This window comes from Ischnura elegans, chromosome 4 (genome assembly GCF_921293095.1).
Source record: "Ischnura elegans chromosome 4, ioIscEleg1.1, whole genome shotgun sequence".
In the NCBI taxonomy this organism is placed as follows: Eukaryota; Metazoa; Arthropoda; class Insecta; order Odonata; family Coenagrionidae; genus Ischnura; species Ischnura elegans.
In genome coordinates this window covers 61,286,772-61,299,453 of record NC_060249.1, presented here as the reverse complement: position 1 = coordinate 61,299,453, position 12,682 = coordinate 61,286,772, and positions in this window count along the sequence as shown.

Sequence of the window (12,682 nt, the reverse complement as noted above, 5' to 3'; positions counted from 1 at the left end):
AAGTGTTCACTCGTGGGTCATTCCATTTCAAATCACCTAAAACAAATGAAATTTGTTGCTCGACATATTTAACAGTCCTGATTTTTTTATCATTGGTTCCCTACTAGTAGAAAATCATAGAACACTATTCGAAAAAAAATTTATTAGCCATACTTTTTTATGGCAGCCATTTTTGAAAGGGTGGCTAGGCAAATTTTGATGAAAAGCGTGGTTTGCATAAGTTTAATTTCGAAGCGATTTTAAAAGATATCAGGATAATAAAAAATGTTTATTCAGCATGAAAGGCGAATAAGTCTCTGACTTGGTTCCCGGCCCCGGTGCGTTGTAACCCTCAGAGGACCCCCCTTGGGTCCTGATTCTCTGTATTCAGCGTGAAAAGAACTTTAGGACATCATTTTTAAAAAGTTTTTTCATCGTAAAAGACAGTCAGTCAAAATATTTCCGTAAAAACTCGGAAAAAAATCTGTCAATACTAACTCTTTAACACCATAAATTTTTATGAAGGAAACGAGGCACTAATACAATTTTATTTCTGAGTTGAATACTTAAAAAACCATTTGCAGTATATATTTTAGTATTGAGAATTTTTCTAGAGCTTGTCAACCAATGCCTAAAGCCTTTTAGCATCGATTTTTGCAGGCAATATCTAAAAAGGGACTGAATGAAAAAAAGTGAAAATTTTACAGAAAGTTGTTTGTATACATAAAAATATCTCACAGAAACATTATCACTGAAACTCGACGACATTTAGAGTAGTGAAGCAGTGAATTTCAATAAAAACGCAACCATTCCGCACGCTCATCCAGTGCAAAAAAGGGCTCGTGCAGTGCAAGTTAGCACACAGAAGCTTAATTAAATAATTACATAAACAATGAGTTTTATCTTAAACCTTAAAATTACTTTCAAAATTATTTTTTTAAATTTAGGCCGGCCTGACATTTATAATAAAAAATTATTAAAAAAAGAAATATTTTCATTGGTCTGCATCGTAATCGCCATCTACTGTAACCACAACGAACTTGCGGGAGTAAACTGCATTTTAAATTAAGGCAGTAAATATATGGCAGGCCTAAATTGAAAAAACTACAATTTTAAATGCTCCGTAATCTAGTAATTTTAATGGCTCCGTAATTCACATAACAAAATGAACGTTATGATAACCGTATTAAAAATCTTGTCTTTTGTTTAAGCGTCACGTGCCCTTGTGCCCTCCCCCTAAGTCCGCCTATTCCTCTTGGCTTCTCATAAAAATTCATGAAAATTATCTTTTGTATCTGTAATTAATTTTATAGCTTTTATTATGTAAATAAAGTATGGAAATATTTTTTAAAGCGAATCTGAAAAAGTGAAGTGAAAAGTAAAGATATGCAAAAAAATAATAAAGATCAGTTGGAAAGTTAGTTCGGTCTTAAAATGGTTAATGTACTTATACTATTTATATACTATTTGAAACTAATATTTATTACTTACCACTAGAAGTTTGTTTAATTATAGCACAGAGTAAGGTTAAAGTCACGAGTTGCACGGAATGATGGACGCTTGATGGGAGCTCAAACAACCTTCATGAATGTGTCTATGTTATTTTTTGCTGGATATTTTTATGACTACATAAGGTGCATATGGGGATTAACATTAACCCTTAAAGACCGAAACAACTTACCAACTGATTTTTATTATATTTTTGCATATCCTATTTATTTTATAACTAACTAAGAGAATTTATGAAAGAAAACCCGAACAAAAATTTAACGAGCGTTTTATAGCATATTCCCATATAGGAACACGCCACAAAAATTTGCTACTGCTTCAAAAATAATTACACTTTTGACCAAGAAACTAAGTTGAACGATTTAATATATACTGATCTTTTTAATAAATGGGCATTTGTTACTGAAGAGCGAGTGTAGGGTAAAATATCGAATAAACCGCATAATCACTCCAGAGGTGATGAAAATAACCAATTTTGAAAAGATATAATTAACGATTAATGAATACACAAGTCATACGATTCACTTTAACAAATACTTTCATACTTCGTTTACACAACGAAAGCTTCTGTTTCCAAATGGGAACATTGGACTGTAAACGGATAATGCAAGGGTTGAATGATGCAAAGGGTTTACCGCGAGGAAAATGAAGATTAAAAATTACTCAATAATAATGATACGAGGAAAAAATTCATGAAAAGTACAAAAAAATACGATGGAAAAAAATTCGTTCAGTCATTATAGCGAGTGCCGCGATTATCGGTATTTCGATAAAGTTGTCCTTTTTTACTACTTTGTTACTAGCATTTAAACTTCCTTTCATACCATGAGATGCTATGAATAACATCATTGACCTTCGACCATGTCTAATAGTTGCAAAAGATGTATTCTGATAGTGACGTCATTGAGGATTGTGTCACTTCCTCAATCCATTGGAGGAGAATTTGTAATGAATACAAAACTATAAACCTGGACGTGTTTTATAACTTGCAGAACAGAAGAATCGGTTTTCATATCTCAATATTAAATTTATTTTACTGTGATAGAGGATTGGTTTGCTGTACATTTTATAGTGATATATAATCATAGACTTGTATATAATGTGCGATATCCACCCCCTAGTTATATTTCCGTTCCGATCAATATCTTTTTTTAGCCATGGTCGCTAAAGTTGTAACATTTTCACGTGGAAAAGGTGAATGAAACCAAATTATGATAGCGCTTTATTAGTTTTTAAAAGTTATTTGCTCGAAAAAAATTATTTTAGTTCCATCTCTATATCATTTTCTGTGTATTTAAAGGCATTTTTTTAAAACTTTCGTTTATATCCAGTCCTAATTTTCCTTAAAAACTTTTGCAATTTTCCTAACCGACTTCGCCTAAATTACGCAAGTATATTTAGTTTCCCGTTTTTGACATACGTCTTGAGTATCTTTTGTCTACAAATGAATATATTTATTAAGTATTTACCACTTAGATTGTGAATACTTACAATTTGTCAAAAGTGCCGTCAAGATTTCAGTATGCAAAGGTTGAAATCACTGTTAAAACTAGTCAAGGTAACTACTAGAATATTTTTAAAAATTATTTTTGACATTTGCATTTAGTTGAAAATTGCACTTAAATTTCATTTTTTAATCAAGTTTTCTTTTGTTCAATTTTTTTGGCGACTATATAGCGTAAATAATAGGTAGCTCGAGTACATCACTTGACTTATCCCGATGCTCCTCTAACAGCCTTAAAATATTTTCCTACGATTTTTCTCCACCACATCTACCTTCCAATCGCCGCCGCTGTTCGTAACTGCCTCTTTTTATCATTTTATGTTGTGATCATGCTTATAAAAAATATATTTCCAGTTTCCTTTCTAATATCTCCTAAAATCCGACCTCCAGCATGCCTTCACTACTCATTTTCCTTTCCATCCATCTACCTTGTCTCTTGCTAATCTCTTCAAGGAACATCTCCCCCCCAACGTTGCCCTCTATTCAAGCGCCTCGTTGTTTCATCCACATCGCATAAATGACTGACGTTCCCACTTCACGAGGCCAGTGTACTAGTAGTGAAATTACCGATGGCGTAGCGAGGGGGAGGTCCGGGACTCCGCCGAAAAATAAAAACACAACTAATTTGATTCATAAATGAAGAAAAATACTGAAAAATCATGAGCTTACAAAATATTTCTTTTATGGAGTATTTCTACTAGACTTTCTATTTAAGGAGTTTTTTAGATTATGATAAGTGTTACAATTAGTTTAAACGCCTCTACTTAGTACCCTGTTTTTAAAAAATGTTCCCTTTTGGTTTTGGACCCCTCCTAACAAAATTTCTGGCACCGGTGGAAATATTTTCACTGGGGTAAATGCAATACCACCCCTAGGGAGTTACGTGTTGCGATGAAACTTATGTTTGAATAGTAAAACAGTTAAAATCCGAAGATCCAAGCGTGATGGAGTGGAATTTTTCTATATTTAAATAAATATTTGCAGTTTTTTCACTTTTATAAAATTTATTGCGACCTAGGTTTCAATGTTTACTGTAACGACATAGGTTTCCAGGTTACTACATCGTCTCTCCCTACTACATCATCTAAGGGATGATGTATTAACATCTGAATGCAGGATCGTGATAAATTTTATAATCGTGGAAAATATTAGCAAGTATTTATTTCAGTTTGGAAAAAACAATAGCAGGTATTTTTTGAAAAAGGACTTTTTTAGTTGTTCTTATCTGTAATGTTTTCCTTTTCTTGGTGCGCTGTCCCTATTTAAGTTACAAAAGAATTCAGCACAATGATTACCAAAAATTTTTATGAGCCAGGGGGGTACAAGTGCACCTTCTTGACTCCTATCATGTCCACCATGACCGTGGGCCATGCAAGAAGGTAGTGCGTGTAGGAAAAAAAAGAGGTGGGAATTAGGGAAGGGATAAGGCTAAATTCAGGAATAAATGGCGCGGGTAAAAATGCCTCTACCAAGTACTCCAGCCAAGATCCTAAATGCGATCGATGATTTAAATTGATAAATAGGTTGATATACGTATGTAAGTGAAAAATTCATTCTCATAAAATTAGACCACTCATAAATCATCAGCATTATTAGTCAACAATCCTAAGATTGTACAAGAATTGCCATGAGAAAGAATTCCCCTGGACCGGGAATCGAACCACGGACCTTTGGCTTTCGATTAAATAAGCTTTTATTGCTTAATTTTTGATACAAAACAGATATATAATACATCTAGTGGGAACAATTTCAAACGTATTAGTATCACATACAAGTATATAAAAGTACAACATTATAAACATTAAAAATTTTGATCTCAATCATTTAAATATGCTTTTCTATGCGTGTCTTAGACATTTTCATTCAAATAAAAATTTGGAGGTAAACATAAGCAAAGAGCATAAACAACAGATTATTATTCTTTTATCAAATTTTCCAAAAAAAAAAAAACATAGGTAAAAATGACTGGCGGGGCTCGGTAACGAACGTCCGATCCTCGGCACAGAGGCCAACCCTTCGTATGGGACCTGCTCATACGTCCATTTCTACCTCAGCACAGATTTTTTAAAGCATATATTTATACAGACATTTTTATGTATATGTATAAAATGGAATGTAAAAATAAGCAAACATTAATTACAAAGGATTATTTTACATAAAATTTGAGAGAATACAATACGGGAAAATATTTCCCAAGCAGATGCCATTTCCGTATTAAAAAACATTCAACAGCCATTCTTTCTGCTCTTTTGTTGTATTGATTTTTTTGTTTAAATATATAATTTTTTTAATTAAATTAGATCTGATGTCTCCTCTATTAATTTTGTTAAAAACATATGTGCTTATTAGTTCTGATAAAATGTGTGCCTTCGTGCTTGGGAAGAGTTGGAAATTTAATTTCAGTAGATCCTTATCGTTAACACTTCCCGATCCGAAGGTGTCAAATTCTTTAAAAATGTTTATTATGGTTTCCCAAAATACGTCATGGTTGCAACCCAGAACTGTGTGCGTCATGTCCTCCTGCCTCCCACACTCCGGGCACTCGTCCTCTGTTCGTAAACCCAGTTTCCTTCTCATTGTATTAGTCACGATGCATTCCGAACATATGACGAACATAACGTCTGACTCCTTCGCACTACTCCCCAGCCTGGAATAGTTTTCCCAAGTTTTGTTTACCCTAATGTGTGGAGTCGCTTTCAGCTCGTCCTTGAGCACGCTCTCATATATCTGCTTAGTAGTTTGCAGGCTGTCGTTATGTGCGTATTTGCTTTTGAAAATATTTGCTTCGTGTAAAATTTGGTTGAAGTACCTTAGTCCCCTTGCTTTCTCCATGGAATTTACTAATAAACGTTTTCTTTCGTTGTTATTTGAGTGTAAAATCTTAGCGATATTTTTCACTGTTATAATGCGTGCCTTGATTTTAGTGTTAATAAGGTTTAGGCCACCATATTTTGGGGGCGCGTATAGTCTTTTTCTTTCGACTTTTTGAAGATAGCCTTTCCATATAAAATTATTCGTCATTTTAATTATGTTTGCGTTTGCTTTTTCAGGCATTGGCCAGACGTGTGCCACATACCATAAGTTTGGGAACAGTATCTGATTAAGTAGTTTGATTTTAGACGTAATGTACGTGTTGTATTCCGCATATCCAAGTAGAATTTTACGGATTTTTCCCGTTGCTCTATCCCAGTTTTTATTAATAGTGGCGGCAAGGTCTTTCTCCCACCATAGCCCTAGGATGTTTTGGCCACTGACTTTATTCCAGCCTTTTGTGTCAGATAATTCCATTCCTTTTACATGTATGAGTGTGGACTTGGCCATGTTGATTTTCACGCCAATTAAGGTGTATTTTTTCATGATATCGCTTATTTTCTCGAGTTCCGATGCGTCTTTCACAAAAACGGTGATGTCATCGGCATATATGCACGATGTGTACGTTTTTCCGCATCTCCTGATTCCAATGCTGCGTTCAAGGTCCATGACCAGAGGTTCCATCGCCAAAGAGAAGAGCAACATCGACAACGGGCACCCCTGTCGGACCGAGTTTTTTATTATAAAATGATCGGATATTTTGTTTCTTATTTTTATTTGAGATGTGATATCATGGTAAAGTGTTTGGATCATTCTTATAAGCCCTTCTGGAAAATGTTTTTCTCTTAGAATTTTTATAATCCATTCTATTCTAATATTGTCAAAGGCTTTTTCCAAGTCGATAGCTAAAATGCTTAAAGAATTTTCCTCCTTTGGAATACTACTATAAATGATGTCCCTGATTAAAATATTAGCTTCTACTGAGGATTTCCCTTCTCCCCCTCCAAACTGATTTTCCAGGCCTGCGCCATCCATTATCATCATCATTTTTTGGACTATTATGTGAGCTAATATTTTATAATCGGTATTTAGTAAAGAGATTGGTCTAAATTCCGTTATATGTTTAGCGTTTCTCTTTTTTGGTATAAGCGTTATTATTGCGTTTTTCATTCGCGCACTCATTTCCCCTTTTCGCGTGATGCTATTGAAAACCACGCAGAGAATGGGTTTCATTTGTTCCCAGAATGTCAAATAAAACTCATTTGGCAGGCCGTCCTCCCCGGGAGCCTTTCCCTTTTTAAGCTTTAGTTTCGTAGAGTCTATTTCCTGTTCCGTGATGTTTGTCTCGAAGCGCTGCGTTTTTTCGGGGTTGAGTTTGGGGAGAGGAGGGACAGCCAGTCCGTCCCCCTCTTCCCATTCCCCGTACTGGTGATAGAGCCGGCTATATAATCTCGTCGCCTCCTCAAGCCGCTTTTCGGGGTCGTCTAGATCTCCTATTTCACCTCCGCTCGCGTATTTTATCGTTTTCCGCAATTGCTCTACTGTCAGGGCTTCGGATTCACTTTTGTCATGACCTCGCTCCCATTCCCTTGGGGCAAGCTTCTCCACCTCCCGTCGGAAAATTTCTTTTTTGAGTTCTTTTATTTCGGCATTTACTCTGGGCGACCTGTTCTCTGTGTCTATTAGGTGTTGGAGTACCTCTCGATAGAAAGCTATTGTTTCGTTTTTCTCCCTGTAATATTCGCTTGTTAGTTTTTTTAATTTCCTTATGATACCTGTTTTAAAGATTTTTTCCCACCAAAGTAAAGTATCATTCTCGCTGAGAGCGTGATTTGAGAGTCGTAATATTTCGGTTTCAATATTTTTACACATTGTTTCGTCTTTTAATAGGTTAGTATCTAAACGCCAAATTTTTTTCTCCTTATTGTTTACATTCCGTGCATCAAGGTCCATTTTAATTTTAATATGAATGGCATGGTGATCCGAAATAGCTATCGGGGTCGTACTGTATTGTATGAATTCGTTTTTAAGTTTCTTTGATATAAAAATATAGTCAATTCTGTTTTGAGAGTGTGTTCCTATTCTTGTAAATTGTATTTTGTTTTGTACTGTATTTTTCCCGGTATCTATTGCGTCTATATTGCTAACTAAGGTTTTCAGTGTCTTGTTTATTCGGTATCTTATTTTCGTATTATTTGCCCCGCTGTCCTCCCTTCTGTAAATAGCGTTAAAATCTCCCCCCATTATCGCCTTGTCCTTGAAGAGGCAGGCGTAAGGCAAAATTTCGCTTGCCAGGAACTCTCGCCTTTCTTCGCTTTTTTCATGTCCTGAAGGGGCATATACGTTAACAAAGTGTGTGTCTCCGATTTGCAACGCAGTTATTCTCCCGGAGGCATGACGACGAACATTCTTAACGTTTAAAAACTTTTTTGTTAAAATTGCTGTACCTAATGAGGAGTCATCAGTATTGCCAAAAATGCGGTAATTTTTGCTCTGCCAAGCAGGTGATTCTTTATATTCTTGAATAAAAATGACATCTGCTTTTAAATCATTGTGCATAAAATTTTTAATAACATTGATTTTTAAGGCATTCGTGATTCCGGCCACATTCAGTGACGCTACCGTGATATCTCGCTTATTTGAAGAGGTACTCATTGTTGGTTTTTTTGGAAGGAAGTAAAAATTTCTCTGTTACGTTTTTAAAACAAACGAAGGGCGTTTGCATGCGAAATTCGTATCTTAAGAAGGGGGTCCAAAATAGGAAAAAAGTTAAATTTAAATGGCGAGGTTCGGAAATAGAGTCCGGCCCTCGACATCGTTCATATAGACCAACTCTGAGTTTAATACCTCCGTATTCTTTACATAAGGCAAGGGTTAGTAGACATTTTATATTCATGGTAATAACTGAAGCAAGATAAGTGCTATTCAAATTATTTAACATTAACTTTACAAAAACTTTAAAGGATTTAGTGATCATTTTACTTTTTACTTGATTTTTTTTTTGTTCCCTTTGCGCTCACCCTCCTGGATTCTGATGCCCCGGTTCCTAAGCTGTTCGTTCCACCTCTTCTTTTTGATTGGAGAGAGGTCCTTCCCGAATAGCTTTTTCAGTTCCGCAGCTGCAGCTCTGTTCTTGTCCTCATCCTCGATGAGGTTGAGGGGCGCGCTGCCGCTGGAGGCCGTCTCATCCTCCTCCCCTCGCTCAGACCACAATCTGCTTGTACCTGGTAGGGTAAGGAAAGAAGAAGGAGGAAACACTCCCCCCCCCACAACCCCCCCAACCTCCAGAGACATTTCCTTTTCTCTCAGCACTTTATTTTGGTCATCGCTCACTCCCTCCCTCACTTCCATGATTTCAATAGACTCCACACTGCCTGACATACTCACTCCCTCCCTCACTTCCTTGATTTCATTAGACCCCACATTGCCTGAGATACTCACTCCCTCCCTCACTTCAATATTTTCTGCAGACCTCACATTGTCTGACAATGAGGCACTTACTCCCTCCCTCACTTCCATGTTTTCGGTACACCCCACAATACCTGAGGCATTTATAAAATTATTTGTCCCCTCATTCACACCGGTATTTTTGCCAATTTCATCGTTCGGCTCTCCCCCTGTCCCTACGGCTTCTTCCGTGTCCGTCTCAAAGGAAGAAGAAGACACTTCCTTATCATTTTGTTCGCCTTTGGAGCTTTTATTTCTGTGTGTTCTATTTCTCCTTTTCGACTTCTTCTTTATCCCCCCCTCTGATGCACTCACATGACTCACGTGGTTATTTGGCAAGACTTTGTCCCCACTTTCATCTGGTTTTGGTGTCTCCTCAGCCAATTTGACTCCGTCTTCCGCCGGGATATCCATCCCCTCCTCGTCTTCTTCCACCCTCCCAGAATTTTTTAAAGCACTAGCGTATGATGGCCCCGACCTAGTTTCTGGGCATTGCAGCCTTAAGTGCTCCTCACTTCCACACCTTGAGCACGTCAGCTTTTGCCCATCATAGTGGATAACTGCGCGTTCACCACCAATACTTATTACACTGGATATATTTTCCGTAAGGGACATCTTGACGGTTCTAGTGCCCGTCATCGTGCCCTGGTGTATACCATCACCGCTCCACTTATTCTCTAAATATCCGCAGACTTTGCCGTACTTGCTCAGCGCTGCTTCGACTTCCTCACGTTTTACCTCGAAAGGTAACTGGCACACTTTAACAAAGGTATATCTTTCGGATATTGATTCACACCACCATGAGAACTTTTTGGTGCCTTTGGCCGGGAACTGAAACTTTTCACCCGCTTTCACCATAATTCTTTCAAACGTAGATTCCTGCTTGACTTTCACAAGGAATGACTTCCTTCCTGGACCAAGCTGGATGCCATGAATTTCCTCAGTTTTCAGCCCGAGGTCTCCACCAACTAGTTGGTGGACCTCCAGGACCGAAGGCGTTTCACTAACACTCTCGATGTTTACACGCAGAGTGTTCTTCCTTTCCACCGGCATTTTGCGTCGGCTCGCGCTGCGTTCACCGACACTAAATGCTAACAGACCGCGTACCCCTGGTACAGGGGTGCGCACACAAAAAGTACAATTTTTGCCTTCACAGGAAAAGTAAGTCACTTCACCGGGAACGCAAAACTACGCTCCCGGCGATCAAACACTCGATCGCCGGGGCAAGAAAACCCGCTGTCGCTGACTCACAACAGAGCTCCGATAAGACGTCCGCTCGCTAGTCGGCTTTCCGGGCCACTGCGCAGACCACTACGCTATCCAGGTTCCTTAATTCTCATGGCAATTATACCGAGGCTCATGGTACTAGGTGTTAGGCCCTCGCGGTCCATCAAGGATGGCAACGCGAGGGAGAAAGGCCCTCCCTCGCGTTGCCATCCTTGATGGACCGCGAGGGCCTAACACCTAGTACCATGAGCCTCGGTATAATTGCCATGAGAATTAAGGAACCTGGATAGCGTAGTGGTCTGCGCAGTGGCCCGGAAAGCCAAAGGTCCGTGGTTCGATTCCCGGTCCAGGGGAATTTTTTCTCATGGCAATTCTTGTATATTTCACCGCCGTTCACGCGGCAGGTTTAGAAATATTTCACAAATCCTAAGATTGTCTTGACGCAGTTATCCATTCCTCTCACCTATCCGCTAACCTTTTCATAGCGACGTATTTCTTCTCTTCTAGAGCCTTTATGATCGGTCCTATGTAACTCATTCGAGACCGTCCCTTGCCCTTCTTCCCTTCCACCAGTCATTCTACGATTCTTTTCAACAAGTCATCATGCTTTATAATGTGGCCAACTAAGTTGTCCTGTTTTCTGCCTAAGGTTTTTAGAAGACTTGTCATTTCTCCCACTCTACTTAGCACTTCCTCATTACTTACACGGTCGATCCATTTTATCTTCATCATTCTTCGGTAGTGCCACATTTCGAATGATTTACTCGTAAATAACAAAAACCAAATTTCCTATAAATCCTGACATCACCTGAGGCCCCAATGAGAGTGTAGGGTAGCGTATAGTGCGTGTCGTTTTTAGTCGTTCTATGGTAAAATGCTATCCTACACGTCGTTTCAATGACCTCCCTAGGACTGCAGACTGCCTGAAATAATAATAATAATCGGGTTGACGTGGTAAGTAACTGGAATGTTGGCTTTCCCTCCCTTGGGCCCGGGTTCGTTATCCCTGTGGTGGTGCAGATGCTTTAGGACGCCCTATTCCTACATAAGGGGTCATCCATTTATTACGTGAGGCGTTTAGGAGTGGGGGTAAGGGGTCAATCCTATTCTTACCCGATCTCACGAGGGGTTCTGCCAAGTATCACGTATTTTTTTCCACAAGAAAAAGTGGTAAATGTGATTCTAGACTACGATCATAGTAATCTTAAACATTAGCTTTAATTAATCTTAATTAAAAATCATGAAAATCAAATGGATCGACCGAGTTAGTAAAGAGGAAGTCCTAAGAAGGGTAGGAGAGAAGAGAAATCTCATGAAAACCTTAATAAGAAGACGGAACAACCTTATAGGCCACATCTTGAGACATGATGGCCTGATAAAGACAATGGTCGAAGGACAAGTGGAAGGCAAGAATGGAAAATGAAGACCTCGAACAAAATATATGGAACAAGAGAAGAAGGATGTGAAAGAGAAGAAATAACGTAGGTGTGAAAAGATTAGCTGATAGGAGAACTGAGTGGAGAGCTGCGTCAAACCAATCCTAGGATTGTTGACCAGTGATGATGATGAATTAAAAATAACTAAACAAATTGTTCTTTTTTAATAAATCCAACGCGATGATGCATAGATTGACGTATTTACACTGAAAAGACGCATTTTGAACGATCTCGCGTGAGATTAGAGGGAAGGAGGTCGAGCCAAATCTCACGATATCTCATTAAGGAGTCCAAAAATCGCCAAAGTCACCTCACGTAATTAATGGACCTAAGTGTTTTGCCGAGGGCATTTCAAGTTCTCTACTCCATCCGTCGGAAGAAATGTTAAGCCGTGGTCTCCTCGGTGCCTTTCATTAAGAGCCGGCTGATGCCAACATCAGGTTTATAGCCACCCTTCTCATTGGCACAAATGGCACGTGGCGTCCGTGGTCTCCTCCAGCGGCGGATACAGAAAAAACTCAAGGGGGGGTGGGGGCGCAACATATCTTGAGTTGTCTTAACTCTTACGTTAATAAGAGATGATCAAGTCACAGGCAAAGTATATGAAAATTTTATTTAAAGTGATTATAAACATGTAAAAGACAATGCCATCTTATGATATAAAAAAGTTACAATTGTGGTTTTGCAATGTTCGGCAATACAGCCGGACCCACAAGGGGGGGGGGGGGGCGCCCCATGCGCCCTCTATCTGTATCCGCCACTGGTCTCC